The 20762-nt window shown below is 44.0% G+C and overlaps 1 long non-coding RNA gene across 1 annotated transcript in view; it reads left to right on the forward strand.

The window, feature by feature from the left end:
* The first annotated feature begins 275 nt into the window (after positions 1 to 275).
* LOC309350886 overlaps positions 276 to 20762 on the forward strand; it is a 111498-nt gene continuing 91011 nt past the window's right edge. The window contains exon 1 of the long non-coding RNA XR_014160560.1: positions 276 to 401. This is a non-coding gene — a long non-coding RNA (uncharacterized lncRNA). The remainder of the gene's footprint in view (positions 402 to 20762) is intronic.

The following is a 20762-nucleotide window of genomic DNA, read 5'->3' on the forward strand; positions in this document are numbered from 1 at the left end:
TGGCTCTGGTCTTGGTCGGCTGTGGGGGCTGGCAGGATTTCCGGCCACAATTTATGATGGAAAGTTTTGCTTCAATGTATATTCATTTCTTTAAAAGCAATTACACACTGGCAGATTACAACAGAATCGTTTTTGCCCATGTCCATACCTTTTGCTTTTAAAACCTACTGTGATTAGTGCAGTCGACCTTGATCTCCACTCAGGCTCTGCCCCACAGCTTGCCCCTGATAGGGCAATTTTGAACTCCCAACCAGGAAGGCGATTCGATGGTCAGACACCATGGTGGTTATTTTGTCTTTCAGGGGTCTGAGGGGCTGCCGCCCTGGGCCACAACTGCCATGCATCTTCCCATGGCCATTGTGGTTGCATTTGTGAAAGTTTAAATGGAAGAGGAGATAAAAGTAAGACTGTGTACATAGCATGACTGATCAGATGCAAGTTCTATACAAAAAGAGTTAAAAGAAAATACAATGTTCTTTTACCCCAAATATTGTAATGTCAAAAATACAGTTTTTTATAGTGGTTAGGCAGCTTTTGGTAATGTGAAGAAAAATAATCCCTCCCACCTCTAGGGGGAAATAATAATAATAATAATAATAATAATAATAATAATAATAATACCCCACCAATCTGGCTGAGTTTCCCCAGGCACTCTGGGCAGCTTCCAATCGAGTGTTAAAAACAATACAGCATTAAATATTAAAAACTTCCCTAAACAGGGCTGCCTTCAGATGTCTTCTAAAGATAAGATAGCTACTTATTTCCTTCACATCTGAAGGGAGGGCGTTCCACAGGGAGGGCACCACTACAGTGAAGGCCCTCTGTCTGGTTCCCTGTAACCTCACTTCTCTCAATGAGAGAACTGCCAGAAGGCCCTCGGTGCTGGATCTCAGTGTCCGAGCTGAATGATGGGGGTGGAGACACACCTTCAGGTATACAGGACCGAGGCCGTTTAGGGCTTTAAAGGTCAGCACCAACACTTTGAATTGTGCTCGGAAACATACTGGGAGCCAATGCAGATCTCTCAGGACTGGTGTTATGTGGTCCCGGTGGCCACTCCCGGTCACCAGTCTAGCTGCCATATTCTGGATTAATTGCAGTTTCCGGGTCACCTTCAAAGGTAGCCCCACGTAGAGCGCATTGCAGTAGTCCAAGCGGGAGATAACTAGAGCATGCACCACTCTGGCAAGACAGTCCGCAGGCAGGTAGGGTCTTAGCCTGCATACCAGGTGGAGCTGGTAGACAGCCGCCCTGGACACAGAATTAAACTGCGCCTCCATGGACAGCTGTGAGTCCAAAATGACTTCCAGGCTGCGCACCTGGTCCTTCAGGGGCACAGTTACCCCATTCAGGACCAGGGAGTCCCCCACACCCACCTGCCCCCTGTCCCCCAAAAACAGTACTTTTGTCTTGTCATGATTCAACCTCAATCTGTTGGCCGCCATCCATCCTCCAACCGCCTCCAGACACTCACACAGGACCTTCACTGCCTTCACTGGTTCTGATTTAAAAGAGAGGTAGAGCTGGGTATCATGTGCATACTGATGAACACCCAGCCCAAACCTCCTGATGATCTCTCCCAGTGGCTGCATGTAAATGTTGAAAAGCATGGGGGAGAGGACTGAACCCTGAGGCACCCCACAAGTGAGAGCCCAGGGGTCTGAACACTCATCCTCCAACACCACTTTCTTGACATGGCCCAGGAGGAAGGAGCGGAACCACTGTATGGCAGTGCCCCCAGCTCCCAGCCCCAGCATAAAAGAAGAGTTTTCAGGACTTACCTATTGCCAAACAAGGCATTTATTGATACGAAAAGTATAGTGATTCATAGGAATTACTATCCCAAAAGTGAAAAGAGCACATTGTGACTTTAGGACTGTAGCCTGTTAATACTTAATGCTGGAAATGTAATTTCAGAGAGTACCCCAGGCATAAAATATTATACATTCAGAATAAACACCACTGGGTGATTAGCTCCCATCCTGAAAGCAAATAAGTCATCTTGTCTTTTAATTAGCAATTGATCATATTTATGATTTAATAACTGCTCCTATGAGGGGAAAAAAATTAGCTATCCTTACTATAATTCGATCTTTCCTTCCTTCTGGAAATACCCTCCTTAGGAAATTAAAAAGCATAGGTCAGTGCTTCATAAGGATTGCATTGTATTATTTGCTGACACTTCCCTTAGAAAGAAAAAGTGGATAACCCTCTACTCTTCTAGTCTCATTGACCACAATAGCTTTGTCCATAATGGATGACCCTACATAGCCGTAGAAACCTTATTAAAGTATATTTTAACGATTGCACCAGAGATGTGAGTGCCCTGCTGACAAACTGAAATGTCAGGTACGCTGTGACCCTCAAATAATATTAAAGCTCCCATTGAAATGCTTACCTGAGGTATTATGCTGTGACAATACATCAGTTCAGTTTCTGGTACTGCTAAAATTATTATGTGGAATGTTGCAGATTGAATCCTCTCACCAAAGGAGAGGGTTTTTTGTTGTTTTTGTTTTAAATAGACTGAGTAAAAATGAGATGTTGGCAGAGAACCTTATGATGAACCCACTTCATTAACTCTGAGAACCATTTTGAGAAAGAGAAGGAGTGAAACGTTGATTGATACTCACTCAGGCATGTCATTTTGTAAAGAGAAAGAAGTAACATCCAAATCTGGATGAACAGCCCTTTCTCTTTTTGTTTTAAATGGATGATTTTATTACATAAGCCATAAGCTTCTCATACAAGACGTGGAAGCTTCCACTTTGTTCCCGGGTTGCCACAAAAGACTTTTTTCATCATTACTTTTAAACTGCTCCCCTGATGCTTTTATGTGGAGAGTGGGGCAGTTATTACTTCTCTGGCAATGCTACTTGCAATGAGAAATATCAATGAAAAACTCATAATCATAATCATAGCAGGCCCAAACCAAAATAACAATGATAAGCAATAATAATAAAAACAAAAAAAAAATGCATTTTTCTTCTTTAGCCCTTGCTCCTCTCTGAATCATTTTAATGCAAGAATGGCAACAGTATTCATGCATTCAGTCTGCCACAGTAATTGCAACTTAAATTAGTATCTCATCTGTAGATTTACTCATAGGGTTAGAGGTATATAATGTGATCTATCCTGTGCCTTTTCAATATAAAGTTTAATAGAGGATAGAACTTCACTGCTTTCACATAGAAAGGCATTGCGCTGTGTGATGGGATGATGAGCTGCTTGTGCGTAAAAGCTTAGTCCCTCAGAGTTTGCCCAGATTAGCAAAGCTCTGTCTGTAGCGGAGCCCCTTAAGCATGGCTCCCTCAATCGCTGGCAGAATCTGACAGTGGGCGTTTGCGGAATCTCTTCCAACATAAAAGCTCCTTAACGGAAACGCGTCTTCTGGACTCTCAGCGTGACAGTTTCCGGCGAGGTGTGGGTGTCCCTATAGGAGGTCCTGAAACCTCCTCACTGTTTTCGCTAGAAGTGTCCCAGAGCCATCCCTCCGACTCCCTTTCCCTCGGAGCTCCTTCTCTCCCCCTGCTGGTTCCCTCCTCTGCGGTTAAGTCTCTCCTAACCTCCTTGAGCCCTTCCACCACCTGCTCTTCCAATGGCAGTTCCCTGACATCCACCTCCCCTCCAGGGCCCCCTTCACCCCCTCCCGTCCCTTCCTCCATGGGCGGTGAGGATGCAAAACCTGAAAGAGCCTCCCTCATCTTCCGAAGTCTCGAACACTTCCCTCCACCGGTTGCTGTCCCTAGCCCCCCAGTACTACTCCTCATCAGAGTCTACTCCTTCTTCCAGCTCTGATTCCGGGAACCCTTCGAACTCCTCTTCCTCGTCGGTGGTGCCAAAATGTTCCCTCCGGAACCTCGTTACAGACTGAGGTTTCCTTGGGAACCTTTGATGAAACGTTTCTATCAAAACCTCGTCATTGACTTCCTCTGCACTTACCCAGGTGTTTTCTGACTCTGGTTCCCCTTCCCAAGCTACCAAATACTCCACCTGATTACCCTTCCACCTGGAGTCAATGATTTCCGCCACATGGTTGTTGCGCTCCCTTTCTTCTATTTCTGGTCCCTGAGTGAACAACCCTTCACGTCCCCCCCGTATGGTGACAACAATGACCTGTGGAATACTGGGTGCAGTTTCATGTGGTTAGGTAACCTGAGTTTGAACGCCACCGGATTGACCTGTTGAATGACCTCAAATGGTCCCAATCTTTTGGGTCTCAATTTCTTACAACCCCCTTTGAACGGCAACCCTTGGGTCGACAGCCACACCTGGTCCCCCACCCTTATGGTTTCACCTTCCCTTCTATTCCTGTCTGCCTGCTTCTTGTATTCTTCCTTGGCCCTTTCTAGGTTAAGTTGGAGCTGACGGTGGATCGCTTCCATCTCCTCTACAAAATGTTCTGCTGCCGGGACGCTCCATCTCTCCCCTCCTTCCCCTGGAAAAGCCCTGGGATGACACCCATAATTTGCCAAAAAGGGACTCATCCCTGTGGACACATTCTCCGCATTATTGTAGGCAAATTCCGCCAGTGCCAACTTTTCTACCCAATCATTTTCTCTGTCATTGACATAACACCTCAAGTATTGTTGGAGGATACCGTTTGCTCTTTCCGCCTGCCCGTTGGTTTCAGGGTGTCGGGCAGTCGAAAAATTGACTTCTACGTGCAGCAAGCTCATGAGCTTCCTCCAGAACCTGGACGTAAATTGTTTCCCTCGGTCAGAGACCACCCTCAAGGGGGCGCCATGCAACCTAAAAATGTGTTCTACAAACAATTTGGCTGTCTCTTCTGCCGTGACCGCATGTGAGCATGCTACAAAGTGGCACATCTTGGTTAACAGGTCTACTACCACCATGACAGCTGTTTTCCCTTTGGATTTTGGCAGATCCGTCATAAAATCTATGGATACTGCCTCCCATGGCCTTTCTGGTGTGGGTAAGGGTTCCAATAGCCCCGCTGGTGCCAACCTCTCCCCTTTTGCTCGCTGGCACCGGTCGCACCCCCTAACATATTCCCGTACGTCTTCCCTCACCTTGGGCCACCAAAACTCCCTGGTAACCAACCACATGGTTTTGTGTTGCCCGAAGTGCCCCGCTGTGGGGCTGTTGTGCAATTGTTTGAGTACCCAACCCCTCAATTCTCCTTCCGGTATGTACAGTGCCCCCTTGTAATACAACGTTCCGTTCCTTTCCTCAAACCCCCCTGTGTTCTCTCCACCTCCCCGGAGTCCTCTGAATTTATCTTGGGCGTATTCATCGTTCTCGATTTCCTCTACCAGTTCTCTTTGCCCCACCAATGCCGCCCCACACACCCAGTGGTCCTCAGGGATGATATGTCTCTCCTCTGGCGCCCCCTCTCCCTCTAAATACTCTGGTTTACGAGAGAGAGCGTCCGCTTTGACATTCTCCTTCCCCGGCACATATCAAATTTCAAAATGGAAATTGGAGAACTCCTGGGCCCATCTCACTTGTCTCTGGTTCAGTACTCGGGCAGTTCTCCAGTATTCTAGATTTTTTGTGGTCGGTGCGCACTTGGACCTTGTGCTGCGCTCCACTCAGCAAGTGTCGCCATCTCCGGAAAGCTTCATGAATGGCGAGTAGTTCTCGGTCGTACACGGTGTAGTTCCTCTTGGATTTGTTCAGCTTCCACGAGAAGAAGGCACACGGTCTCCATTCCGACGTATCTTTTCCCGGCTGTAGAAGCACCGCCCCCACCGCTCGGTCTGATGCGTCAGTCTCCACTCTCATTGGTTGCTGTAGATCCACGTGCAAAAGTTGTTCTTCCGACGCAAACGCCTTCAATCTTTCGAACGCCCGCTGCGCCTCTTCCGTCCAAACAAATTTCTTCTTGCTGCTGAGACAATCAGTGATGGGCACCGTTAAGTGGGCAAAGTTCTTGATGAACTTCCGATAGAAGTTTCCGAAGCCCAGGAACCTTTGCACGTCCTTCTTAGTTTTCGGTGTCTTCCATTCCAGTACCGCTTGAACCTTGCTGGGATCCATGGCCAATCCCTTGTCTGACAACCGGTACCCCAGGAATTCCACCTCTCTGGTATGAAACTCACACTTCTCCAGTTTCACCCACAGCTGGTTTTCTTGCAGTCTGCTCAGTACCTCTCTTACATCTCGCACATGCTGCTCCTCATTCTCTGAGTACACCAGGACGTCATCTAAAAACGCTACACATTTCTTGTAAAGCAATGGTCCCAGGACGTGATTCATGAACGATTGAAAACAGGCCGAGCCCCCCTGTAGACCGAAAGGCATAACGAGGTACTCAAAGGCCCCCAAGGGGGTGAACATAGTGGTTTTCCACTCGTCTCCCTTTCTCATACGTATCAGGTTATACGCCCCCCTTAGGTCCAGCTTGGTAAAAATTTTCCCTTTCCTCACCCGGGTCAAAATGTCATCGATTCTGGGCATGGGGAAAGTCACGGGTTCTGACACTGCATTCAGGGCCCGGAAGTCCACGACCAATCTGGGTTTATCCGTATTTTTTTTGTCCACAAAGAACACTGGGCTGCCCTCCACCGCGCGTGACTCTCTGATGAAACCTCGCTTGAGGTTCTTGTCAATGAACTCCCTTAACTCTTGCATCTCCCTGTCTGACATTGCATACAGCTTGCCCACTGGCAGTTGTGCTCCTGGGAGTAAGTTAATTTGACAGTCAAAGGGTCTGTGCGGGGGCAGTTTATCTGCTTCTCTTTCGCTGAAGACGTTAACCAGGTTGGCGTATTGTCGTGGTACCTTCCCTTTATCTGTTACTTCCATCCCTGCTAGCGTAGCCTGGGCTCCTACCTGGGCTTCCCCTTCCTTGCAGTGTGCCATGCAATGTGCTGACCCAAAGGAAACTACCCTCTGGTGCCATCCCACTAGCGGATCATGCAGTGCCAGCCAGCTCATCCCCAAAATAATGGGCGCTCCTCCCAAGGTGGCCACATTAAATGCTATCAGTTCAGTGTGTCTTGCCACCCTCATTATCATTGGGACAGTCTGTTGGTTAACTTCTCCCCCCAACAGCTCCCTCCCATCAATCGTGGTCACCTGCAACGGGTTGCTCAAAGGGATAGTCTGTATCTGGTGTTCGGCTGCAAACTCCTTACTCATAAAATTGCAGGAGCTGCCTGAGTCCAATAGCACCTTTATCTTTAATGGGTGTCCGTTTGGCAGCTCTAGCAACACCTCTATTACAAGCGCTGGTCTTGGGGGTTCCGGCGTGGGCACATTCACTGCTCTTTGGCCTGGCTGCTGTGCCCCGATGGTGGCAGCCAGGCGTTGGCTTTTACTTGCTCCTTAACTCCCTCCTCCTCCCCCCCAACAGCTCCCGCCATCCCTTGCCATTCCTTTCTTTGCGGACAGACTCTGGCAAAGTGACCTGGCTGTTGGCAGAGAAAACATTTCTTGGCGCTCTTTCCCTCCTTCTTCCGCCCTTCACTGGGGTTTGAAACTGCGCGCGTGCGCGCTGTTCCAATTTCCATCGGCTCTGCTGGTGGGGAATGCTGCTTGGGAATCTCTGGAATGCGGAAATCCCTCCAACGTTCCCCCTTCCCTTCCCGCTTCTCCAAGGCTCTCGCCTCCTGGCGTGCTCCTATGGCCAGCGCGGATTTAGTCAGCTGGTCCATAGACTCCGCCCTGGGCGCCCGGGAAAGTTCGTCCTTCACTGCCGAAGATAGTCCTTCTTCGAACAGCATTTGTATCGGTTCTGCCGACAAATCCCAACCCAATTTATGGATCAGCATGGTGAACTCAGTCCAGTACTCACGGACAGATCGGCTCCCTTGTTTACACCCCATTAACTGTCTGCGCACCACTCCCTGCTCAATCTTGCTGGAAAACATCAGATCCATGGCGCGAAAAAACTTCCTTGTGTCCTTTAGGGCGTCATTATTAGCTGCCATCAGGGGTCTCACCCAGTCTTTCGCCCCCCCCTTCGAGATGCCCAATCACAAACGCTACCCTCGATTCCTCATCAGGAAAGTCATCAAACTGCAGATTGAGGGCATATTGCATCTCTGTCCTAAAAGCTTGATAGTTCCTGGGATCACCCCCAAACTTCTGCACCAATCCTGGCACCTTCCTTGTGAGTGGGGTGGCCTTTCCCTTTTCTGCATCCTGAGCCCTCCTCTCCTTGAGCCTTGCCGTTTGCAGCGCTAGCTGGACCTCCAATGCCCTGTACCTTTCCTCCAGGCTTGGACCCGCTCCAGCTCCTCCTGCTACTCCGGCTCCGGTTGGGTTGCTCATGATGCCTCTCCTTGCACAAGCGGCTTTCAAAGACTGTCGGATTGCTGTGATGGGATGATGAGCTGCTTGTGCGTAAAAGCTTAGTCCCTCAGAGTTTGCCCAGATTAGCAAAGCTCTGTCTGTAGCGGAGCCCCTTAAGCATGGCTCCCTCAATCGCTGGCAGAATCTGACAGTGGGCGTTTGCGGAATCTCTTCCAACATAAAAGCTCCTTAACGGAAACGCGTCTTCTGGACTCTCGGCGTGACAGTTTCTGGCGAGGTGTGGGTGTCCCTATAGGAGGTCCTGAAACCTCCTCACTGTTTTCGCTAGAAGTGTCCCAGAGCCATCCCTCCGACTCCCTTTTCCCTCGGAGCTCCTTCTCTCCCCCTGCTGGTTCCCTCCTCTGCGGTTAAGTCTCTCCTAACCTCCTTGAGCCCTTCCACCACCTGCTCTTCCGATGGCAGTTCCCTGACACGCTGACTTCAGCAGATTTTGTAGTGTGGTATACTTTCATTTCGTAGTGCCATCTAGGAGGCTAGTCAAATCAAAGCCATGCTCTGTAGCTGTCACTGCATTTTCAAGAAGTGCCAGCACCTTCCATGCAGTGATAAATTATTACGAGAGTAAGATAAAACTGGAGTTTTATTTAGGTCACATTTACTTGCAAATTTTTTGCCACTCCAAAATGGAACGCTTCTACATGGCAGTGTGCATGTGCTGTTTTCAATGGAGTAGATTAGTCTGAAGATTACTCTGGCAAGGGCCTCTTATGCCCTATTCCTAGAGCTCAGGGTTCACGATTGCCCCTCATCCCAACACACACAGCTTAACTAGTATGACAGGAAAGCATCAGGAATCACAAGACAGAGAAGCCAGTAGAAGAACACTTCAGTCTCCCAGGACATTTAATACAGGATCTCAAAGAAGTTGTCTTATTACAAAAGAATTTCAGAAATAGACTTGAAAGAGAAGTTGCTGAATTACAACTTATTACTAAACTAAACAAATTCCTTCCAGTAGCACCTTAAAGACCAACTAAGTCAGTTCTTGGTATGAGCTTTCGTGTGCATGCACACTTCTTCAGATAGTAATAAGAATTCTTCAGATTCTTATTACTAAACTGAAAACGATGGAGAGACCTGGTCTGAATAGAGATATTGGATTCTTGTCTCATTACATATGCTAAAGCTATTTTTGGTCATCTGCATACTATCCCTTGCTTTCTCCTGTAGGACTAATTGCAGTCGTTAAGTCGTCAACAGGTTTACCATACCCATTGAGTCAATCACCCATCTCCTACTACCCTTCTGAGAAAAAACCCACCCCACCCTCTCACTATATATAAGGGTCTGGTGACTTCTGTTTCAGTGTATCTGAAGAAGTGTGCATGCACACGAAAGCTTATACCCAGAACAAACTTAGTTGTCTCTAAGGTGCTACTGGACAATTTTTAAAATTTATTTCAATCACCCCTTTACCACTGTCAATATTTTTTGTTTCCACCTTGAAAAGCCTGCCCTGGGTTTAGAATTCCATTATGTTCCTTGATGAGAGGGCTGTGGAGTGATAGAGCATGTGCCTTGATTGCAGAAGTTCTCATGTTCAATCCTCAACATCTCGGGTCGAGGTGGGAATGACTCTTGGCCGTAATCTTGTCATCAGTTGATGCAGACATTCTTTTTTTTATAATAATTTTTATTCATTTCCCAAACATTTTTATACAATCACACAGGGTCATCACACAGTGGAGCTGGTCTGTGCGTTCCTTTGGGCATTCCTGCTTTCACTCAAACACATTTTGGGCCACCAAAGTATAATTCTTTAATTTACAATGAAGGTCTACCATCTGTGAACATTTGGACTTCATCTTGCTATATTGGTTGGGCAAATGGTACAAAGTCTGTTTTAATTGCGCCTGGTTTAAGTACCAGAGCAATGAACAGACAGTTCTGTGTGCAATTTCCCATCTATTTCCGTACCTTCAATGATGATTTTGTTTACTGTATTCTGCTCTTTTCTTTTCTTTATCTGCCACGCCAGCCATTTTCCTGATTTATTCACAAATTCAAAATTTATTTGTTTCATTCTTTTTATATTCCCTTCTACTTCCTTATTTATTATCATTGCAAACTGTGTTTGTAGAGTCTTTATGTTTTGTCTTTTTCGTTATTTGGGTTTTTTATCAGTTTTTGTTCATTCTCCATTATTTGTCTCAATAATTCCTTTTTATTCTTTTCCCTATTTTTATTTTTCAGGGCATTTTGTTGAATGAAAAAACCCCTCATCACAGCTTTGCTGGCGTCCCAGACCGTACTCATTTTTGTTCCCTTAATGCAGTTATTTACAAAATATTACGACAGGTTCTTTTGAGCATTTTCTACTACTTTCTGATTATCTAGAAGATAGTCGTTTATTCTCCATCTAAACGTTCTTTCTTCAAAACCTTTTAATTCGAATTTTATTGCACAATGGTCCGAAATCACTCTTGGTTGAATTTCAATTTTCGAGATTCTTGGGGTTAATTCATTTGAGACCAACACCTGGTCTATTCTTGACATGGATTGGTTTGGTTCTGAATAAAACGTGAATTGTTTCTCCAGTGGGTGTCTAAGTCTCCAAATGTCAATCAAATTGCAATTCTTAGTCATTGAGAAAAAAGTCTTAGGTAATTTCCCATCTTTACTCACCCCTGTTGTTCTCAGTCTGTCCATTTCCATTGACACCACTCCATTCAGGTCTCCCATTATTATAATTTTCTGATCCATATATTTGAACAGTCTTTCTTCTAAATTTTTATAAAATTCTGTCTTGTTTCCATTTGGTGCATAGATCCCGGCAATTATTATTTTTTCTCCTTACCACTTAATTTGAACTGCCATAACTCTGCCTTCTTCATCTTTAAAAATTTGTTGAGCTTCAATTTTTTCCCCGATGTACAAAACTACTCCTCTTTTTTTACTCCTATCCAAAGATATAAATTCATTTTCCAGTCTTTTATTAATTAATTTTTTTATGTCTTCTTGCCACATGAGTTTCTTGTAGACAAATGATATCCAAATTTTTCTTTTTTAGATGTTCTTTGACTTTATTTCGTTTTTTTTATCATTAATCCCATTAATATTCCAGGTCCATAACTTTAACTCCATTTTCGCCATTTTGAATTCTTTATTACAAATTTTATAATTCATCTACCTCCTCCTCCTCCTCCTCCTCTTCTTCTTCTTTTTCTTCTTCCCGCTTTCTTTCTTCCTCTAATTCATCCGGGTCCACTCCTCCTGCTGCCTCCATTACTGGTTCCACTTCTCTTGTTTCTTCCTCATCACTTCGCAGCTCTTTATATTTTCTAAAAAAAATTCCTATTTCTTCTGGGCTCGTAAGTCTATGTCTTTTACTTTTGTAAATAAAAGAGATTCCTTCCGGGTATTCCCATCTGAATTCTATATTATTTTTCCTTAAAATCTGAACTGTTGGTTTATATGGGTCTCTCCGTTTAAGTAGCCTGATCAGGATGTCTTTAAAAATAATTATATAGTTTCCTTCAATGTTTAGCCTGTTCTCTCTATTTTTCTGGAGTATCAAATTTCTCCTCTTTCTGTCCTTAAAGGTAATCAGGCAGTCCCCCAGAAATTTTCTTGCCTTAGCCGATCTTATCTTCATTCAAAAAGCACTTTGCACCGATCTTGCCGCCTCATCTGCATTCATCTCCATCCATTGTGCTATCTCTTTTATTAACTTCTCTTTAATATTTTCTCCTTGCACCTCTGGAACCATCCTCAATCTTAAGTTCACTTCTCTCTGCCTGAGTTCATTCATAGAAATCGCATCCCAGTTTTTTTCCAAAACCGAAAGTACCAAGAAGTAACTTTCTTTCTTACTTACTTCGCTCAGACCGTTCGTTGTATCAAAGACCTTTTAAAGTCACAAAATAGTTACCCTCTGCTCCCTCTTTTAGTTATCTTCTTTTTCTGCAACTTTTTGTTAGTTTTGCAACAATTTATCTCACTTTTAACAAGTTCTCTAAGAGGGAGAAGTTCAAACCGTTTGCCGTTTTACCAACCTCTGCTCCACGCTCCGCTCGTAGTCTTGCGTTCCTCTCCGATTGCAGTCAAAACTGACCTCTATTTTATCTCCTTTTTTTCAAAGCCTTTCTTTCATACTCCAATTATAATCCAAATTAGGCTCCGATTGATTGCTTTTGAGAATCGGTCACTCGCCCTGCAAGCCTGGAGCTGCGTTCTCGAGAGTGAGACAATGGCTTCCCGGTGCCTTTCTCCGCCCGCCGCTCTCTTCGCTCCTATTACGGAGTTACCTGGCGGGCGGGCGATCTGCAAATGGCTCCACTGGGATCCTGACCCTCTGGTTTCCCTCCAGAGGGGTTTTGGGGGGCTATCGCGCCCTGTAGACCCCCTTTTACCCTCGAGAACCCGGACTTTCTCTTACTGAGAAAATCCCGCTTGCGACGGGTCCGTGGCTCGACCGGAAGTGGAGACATTCTTGAACTAGACAGACCCAGCATTAGAAAGCTTCCTAGGAGTGCTGTGGGTCTTAGACAGAAGACTTGCAACACAAATAATGTGCTGACATGAGTAACAGCACCATATGTCTTTGAACTGGGATTAGCCCAGTTAACAAGGTAAACAAGACACCTCTCTGTTCTCCTTTGGATGCTGTACTTTGAGGAAGGGCTGTTGCTGAATGGCAGAACATCTGTCATCATGAGGTTAAAATGGGGGCAGAGCAAGAGGCAAGCTCTTTGGAGGGAAAATGTGATATAGATTCAATAAACCTATGCATGCCCTTGGTGGGGGGGGGAGTGATGCCTTTCATCCTCACCTTTACAATAAACATGGGGTTCATTTTCAAGGAAATGAAGACAAAAAACAAACAAATAGGTTTATCCCCCCCCTCATGCCAACACACACAGCTAAACTATAGTATAACAGGAAAGCTACTGCCAATATATTACCATGAAGTGTGAGATGTGCTTGGATAGGGGAAGAACAGCACTTGAAGAAACAATTGCCCCCACAGGAAATTTTGGCATACCTCAAAATATGTTATTCCTATTTGATGGAGACCATCAGCATATTCAACACGAGGCACCATGGAGTCATAAATCGGCAATTACTGGAGCAAATACTGACTTAGCAAAATTTCCACTGGTGATTTGGAAGTGAAACTTCTTTGTCCAGCTTTGTTCCCTTGAGCTGTTCATTTTCTTGTTTTAATGATAATTATTGAATATCTATACTCATTGGTAGACATTACCTTACAAATGCTGAACGCACCATGTTATGGCGCATTAAAGTGCTGATTCTCCCGCCTCCCCCTCTGCTGAATTTGATATAGTATAATTGTCTTGGCTTGTTAAAACTGATTCAAAATGAAAAATAGAGACAAGCACTTGTTTAGAACACATAAGGATTTTAGCTGAGAAATGTAGTTTTTGGAACTTTGCTATTTGCAGTGTATGTGATTTTTTTTTTTTTAACTTGGTACTGCAGAATCAGAACAGAGGTGGAAGGCCACTGTCTTTCTTCCTGGCTTGTGGGTTTCCTGAAGACAAAATGTGGGGAGAAAGGTTGAGGATGCATTAGTTGCCTCTAGCATGCTGCCTCAAGCATCTCTCAGGCTCTCTATTGCCTCCTCAGATAGTCCTGTCCATTGGGAACCAACAGGAGATAGGTCCCATTCATCATCTTATAGTTTGCCTACCTGAAGTCCATGTCCTTCTCAGTATGTTCTGAGATGTCTTGCTTCACTACAAGAAAGTCTTTTTCAGTCTGACTTTGCTGTACCTGATTGGTGGGTTATCTCCCCTCTGCCCTGAGGACAAGGAATAAGATGAGGCTGTTCCCCTCTTCAATGTGTTGCTTCTTTGGACATATTTTTGCTGTACAGTGGTACCTCTGGTGACATACTTAATTTGTTCCGGAGGTCCGTTCTTAACCTAAAACTGTTCTTAACCTGAAGCACCACTTTAGCTAATGGGGCCTCCTGCTGCTGCTGCTGCGTGATTTCTGTTCTCATCCTGAAGCAAAGTTCTTAACCCGAGGTACTATTTCTGGGTTAGTGGAGTCTGTAACCTGAAGCGTATGTAACCTGAAGCGTATGGAACCCGAGGTACCACTGTATTGGAACTCATGGGTGATCTATGTGTCTTGGAGCCTCCGTTTAGGGCTGTACAGCCTAAATCGAGTGAATAGTTTTGCATATTTTGTTACACTACCTTTTCAAATTTCTTTCTTTTTAAAAATCTTGATAGAATCTCTTAATTAGAAACTGGGGTCTGACTGTGTGCTTTAACACCCCAATGTTTATCTCCTACATTCCAGTTCACTTGTCCATCCAGGCTGCATGCTTTAGTCCAGACAGCTGTCTCCAACTTGGTGCCCAGATCATCCCTGGACATTGGACACACTGGTTAGGGCTGAAGGGAGTTGTGGCACACCAGGTTGGAGAAGTCTGTGTTGTATGTGTAGAGGAAAACCTTAAAACATGTTGCAGTTTCCAAAAATAGACCAGAGGCAATCGTACTTCATCCAGCAGAGCTTTACCTGTGCTGAAGGCAAATGAGCATAATGGTCATAAATCCAAATACATTCAGGATTGGCACAGTCCATAAAAATCCAGTTGCAGCACTTACAAAAACTTAACTCCTAATAAGACTAAAACTTAACACTAAGTATACTATGTACAGAACACTATACCAGAAGAAAGAGAAATAGAAAGTAAAACCCACACTCCTTCTTGCCTATATTTATAGTCAGCAGAAGGTATAACACAAACAATCATGACCCTTCTGCCTGGTTCTCTCACACAGAGAAGCTTCTATTAGCTTATAGAATCCTCTTGTATTAATTGGAATAGGAAAGATCTCCACACATCAGATCAATACTTTCTGCACTAAGAAGTGCAAACTGACAGTCTGGTATGGTATCTAGATCACAGTTGTGTCTGTCAGAGTTGCTCCTTCCAAAGTAATGAATGCACAGAGATTGGGATTCACTCCAGGGTGCACTGAGGGGGTGGTAGCTGGAAAATTGGAGGAAAGCATAGCATGCTGACTCAGGTGAGATTTGATCCAGAAGAGCGCTTTTTAACTCTTTCCCAAGGCTCCCAAGGGATGGCCAAAACTGAAATGTCTGATGGCTCCTTCTATACATTAAATTCAGGAGACCAATAGAATGGTAGCTTAAGTCTTTACTCCCTCTTTGGAAAGTCAGCAAAGTCTAAACCCAAGGACTGCATTTAGCTTGACTCCCCCCCCCCCCCATTTTAGAAGGGATTAGGCTTGGAATTCATTGTTCTGCTTTAATTGCAGGAATAATTATTATGAAGCAAGACTTGTTGGGATTTCCTCCTTTTAAAGTTTTTATTTTCAGAATAACGAATGCCAACCAATAGGTAAGCAAATCAATAAGAGTTAAAACTTGAAGACAGGGGAAAATAGAGATAGCAGAAGAATGTCTTGAGATAATCCCCCTCCTTATTTCATAGCCAATATAAGCAGAATAATGAAAAGATTCTCCAGAGGGAAGGAAGTGGGTTTTGTTTTGTTTTACTTTCTAGGCCAGTACGGTGCTGTTTATCTCTTTTTAAATCATCTTTCACTATAAAGATAGGGAATCAGTTCTGTTGACAAGATTCGGGCTTGGAATTGTCTCACAGAATATGCATTCATTGCAAGGACCTCACTTTTCCCAGTCTTTGTATGATTTCACCTTGGCATGCAACAAAAATGTCAATATTTTAATATATGTATGGCTCAGGCCTTACTAGGTGCGCCATAGCCAAGTTAAGTCATATAGCCTAAATTTTGTGTCTTGGATTCAGCAGCTCAGTATAGTGGGAGAAAGAATATTGAGTGTGTCCTGGAATGCTTAAAGAGCACACTATTTAAGATACAAGACAAGAACTGTATTGTCTCATTGAAGCAAAAATGGAGGAGCAAGAGAAAAGTCCTGACTCCACTCACAGCCTGGTGCAAAGGGGTTTTGGATTCCACCCTTTGTCTAGTTCCAGCAGGTGACTAAACTATATAATGGCAGTAGCCACATAGAGTCCACTTACAATGCAAAATAATTGCTTGTAGAAAGTGAGAGATTAATGAATGTGTCTGACATGATCAAAGGTCATCACATCAGACCAGGAAATTCTGTTGTGATCATACAGGGTGGACATACAGGATGGGGCTTACACGGGGAAGTTTAACCCCAGTACATTGAAAATCATGTAAGTAATGTGCTATAGTATTATGTGCTATACTCCTGTATAGTTGGGTTTCTTGAAAATAGGCTTACAGCAAGTGTTTGGAGTATATAGCTATGGCTATTTGACTAAAATAGAGGATTTTATATGACAATTGTATTTGGTTGTCCTGTTTCCCATGGATCAAAGCTGATAGAAAATTGCACCTGTAATGATAAAAAGTCAGTATATATACTTTATTCTAACTATACTCTTTTCCAAATTAGTTATTATCACTATTAATTAATTGCTGGTTAGATAATTAATGTCCCACAGGATTATTAGTGGTGTTTATTGGCTTAAGGAGATTATCAGAAGAGATCATAAAGAAAAAAGAGAAAATATACGAACAAGATGAGAGGTGGAAACAGCAAGATAAGACTGGATAGAATTATGAACTTTGTTTGGACTGATTTGGACATTAACGCATAGCAAGAAGATGATCAGAATCCCCCTTCGGATCTTGAAATATGGGTCCCCTCAACAAAATTTAAAATTCGGCTTTGTAATTCGGAATTTAGTTGATGTGATTTGATTTGATTTGATTGGTCGGTTAATAAAAATTATTATATATTTTTTTAAAAAAGATAATTAATGTCCCATAATCCCAAACTGCTGGTAATGAATGGTTTCATGGGAATCAGTGCTTAATGAAAGCTACTCTACCTATCCCTTGGTAGTTTGTGTAGCCAACCATTTTACTGTCTATTTCAAAGGCACTAAAACTCAATTATTGTGAATATTAACAAAGCCTTTAAGTGGGGTAAAATGTACAACACTTTTTCTGGTGATATACTGCTGTTCCTTTGGGGAGGGTATTAATTTATAGTTTTGACTGACAACCAGAAGTATACCTTAAAACTGCTAAACAGGCTGAGCCAGAAGATGTAGTGGGGTGTGTGTGTGTGTGTGTGTGTGTGTGTGTGTGTGCTTTTAGCTCCTTGGGGGAGGTGGTGGTTCTTTCAAATTTAGCCACATCCAGCACCTGAACTTTATTTATTTATTTATTTATTTATTTATTTATCATCCTCCTCCTCCTCCTCCTCATCATCGTCATCACTTTTAATTTGTATACCGCCTTTCTATCTCACAATACTCAAGGCGGTTTACAAGCTGATTTTAGATGACCTTCAAGAGAAGTGTGAACTATTAGTTCAACTTGATGAGGCTGTTTCCTAGTACAGTCAAACCTCTTATGTCTGCCTCTACTTGCATCCATTTTGCCCAACATCCATGTCAAACCCGGAAGTAACCAGCGGGTTTGCCACCATTCGCACATGTGCAGAAGTGGGCAGTCGCCACCTCCGCACAACGGTGCCTCTCCCAGTGACCCATTTCTATCTCCAGACGGACCTCCGGAACAGATTATGGTTGCAGGTAGAGGTTCCACTGTATATAAATCCCAAAGAATCTCCTGTTGTAACTCACTCATTCCATTGCTTAGATGAGCTTTGCAAATTCCTGAACAAACCTGCAAAGAGAACATTCAGTTTTGTCCTTTTTTCTTGCAAGCTGCAGCATTTCTTGTAAAACCTGATGAGGAACTTGTTTTAGATGATGATTGCCATGTGTGCGTGCATACACTCCCCCCTCCCAATGTTATAAAAAGCATTGCCAAGTGAACATGGACATTGTGGTATGTTTGGCTGGTGGCACTTCTTCAGTAATGTCCCAGGTCACTGTCAGGAGTTCAGCCTACACTTGAGTAGGACCCTGGCAGAGACACATGCCAGACTGGCATGTTCTCTCCCTCCTGGTCAATCGTTCGGGAGCTTCAAAAGCTTTCTTCAGCCCAAACATCGCAGCGACTGATGCCAACTGACACTGGCACACTTGGGGATCTGCAGAGTTTGTGCATCATGCATAACAGACCTCAGCAACTCAGCATTTTGGCTAATTTACTTTTACGTATAAACACACACGGAGCACTGCAACATGGCTCCCTCTCTCTCTAGCATCAGACAGCAAAAAGAGAAAAAGAACAAAAGACAATAGTCCCACTTCACGGAACACAGTAACACAAACATCCTGTCTCCGCCACTTCCCACTCTGTGGAATCAAAACATATACCGTCATGTGATAGACAACAATCTCATGACTGCAATCATGGAGCAGGAATTCTAACAGTCACTTCAGGACACACCTCACGGGTAGGAGTCGCTATGTAGTGGCTGCTTCCACCCATGCCTGGTAATATTAGTAAGCCAAGCATACTCGTCTGGGCAGTGTCACCAGCATAGTTGCTTCCATTGCCCATGTTGCTAGTTCTACCAACAGCAGTTCGCACACGGACTGGGTCTCTGGTGTTGCTGTTGCCACATCAGTTTACTAATACACAAGTCTGTGCTTGTTGATATGCCATCCTTTCATGTGTGTTCGTGGGGGTTGGGGAGACAATAATCTTTTGACTAAAAGGGAATGCTTTTAGGACTCCAGTGAGGCACTGTTGCAATACCTCATTATAATTAATCACCAGTTACTTTCCACCAAATGAATCCTGCCCTGCTTGTAGGATATTTGTTCTCATGACTGTCCTAGGGAGATTATTCCTTGCTTCTCTTCGGTAATGATAAGCTGCGTCTTCTGATCTCGAGCCTAAATGTATCAATAGACAGCTTATACCCATATGATCTTTCACCCCTTTCTCTTTTAATCCAAATTGCTTTGTGTGAATAAAAATGTGCACAGTTGCATATTAAGGCTTGCTGAGCTGAACTTGCACTATACCTCCATCCAGAGATGTGCACCTATTTATATTAAGTAAATGGCTCCGTCATTTGTCTTCCAGAGGCGCTTCTCCTTTCATTTATGGTCACTCTTGATTAATTTTGGCTAAATATATCTATCCCGTTGCATTTTTAGCTTCCGCCAAAGAGAAATCTGAAGGCAGTGTTTGAAAAGGAAGCCCTGTGTACAAGCAGATGGTAAAACCTCGGATGAAATTAAAAATCAAAATTAGTAAAATTAAAAACCATTCTTCACTGTCAAGAGGAAAATTGTAGGGTCATCACACAGCGGAGCTGGTCTGTGCGTTCCTTTGGGCATTCCTGCTTTCACTCAAACACATTTTGGGCCACCAAAGTATAATTCTTTAATTTACAATGAAGGTCTACCATCTGTGAACATTTGGACTTCATCTTGCTATATTGGTTGGGCAAATGGTACAAAGTCTGTTTTAATTGTGCCTGGTTTAAGTACCAGAGCAATGAACAGACAGTCCTGTGTGCAATTTCCCATCTAGTTCAACGTAGTACACTTTAGCATAAGCTTGTACTTGTACCATTTTATTTGTTCTTATTTTATATCCAGCAAACTAGTCAGGCTCTGTGCTACTGGCAATCAATTTATTAAGGATTTGGTCAAAAGCACCACATTCAGGCAGCGTTCATACCTCTTTGCAAAAACAGCCAGCCATACAGAGCCTGCCATCCTGTTTTCCATGTTGGTGGCAGAGGAAACAACAGGTAATTAATCAAAAAAAGGCTTAACCTGACATGGGTTAAATGTGCCTTATCAGTTAATTTGAATGAAGATCTCCAGAGTTAAAAATGCAAGCACCTCATCATAGCATCCAGTACAATTTGCCGAACAGATGCAGTCGCCCATGACAGCCGGTTAGTCAGCCTCTACTTTAAAATGTCAAATTAAGCACATCACACAATTTACTTAGGCAACTTGTTCCTTCTCGCTTTCTCAAGATGGAAACGGTCTATCACACAGACAAGATAAATCTGCTCTCGTACACGGAAGGCCCATTTGATAATTCACTTCATTAGTGGATGCAACTCTCGGTTTGAATTGGAGAGTTGAGACTATGAAGTTCTTCACTCTAGCCCTCTGCCCATGAACTAGACTATGTCACTGCTACAGGTACCCTCTTCCTTTTTCCTGCTGAAACACGAGAAGGGCAGCTGCCACCACAAGCCACATTACAGAGCAAGAGCACTGAGGAGGCTAAGACCCCTGGGAAATGTACTTGCCCTGGGCCTTGGCCCATGTTTACCCTGAAGTTGATGCTGTCTTATGAGCACTAAAAGAGGATTTCTTTTCATTGGCTCCAGAGTTTGGCGAGGCCTTGGGCAATGTCACTCCCTGCTTTCCTCTCCATCACTGCCCATTTGCTTGATCTCTGTCTCTGGGCCCAATCTGAAACTGCTGTCCGAAAGGAGAAGGGGAGGGGAGACTGCTATATATTTCCCATGCACTTGTCACTGCTTTCAGGCTTGAAGAAGGCAGGGAAAGAGATAGAGGAATAGCATAGCTAAGAACTTTGCGGTTTCAGCTGTGCCCA

This window comes from Podarcis erhardii (genome assembly GCF_964252035.2).
Source record: "Podarcis erhardii genome assembly, chromosome: 10".
In the NCBI taxonomy this organism is placed as follows: domain Eukaryota; kingdom Metazoa; phylum Chordata; class Lepidosauria; order Squamata; family Lacertidae; genus Podarcis; species Podarcis erhardii.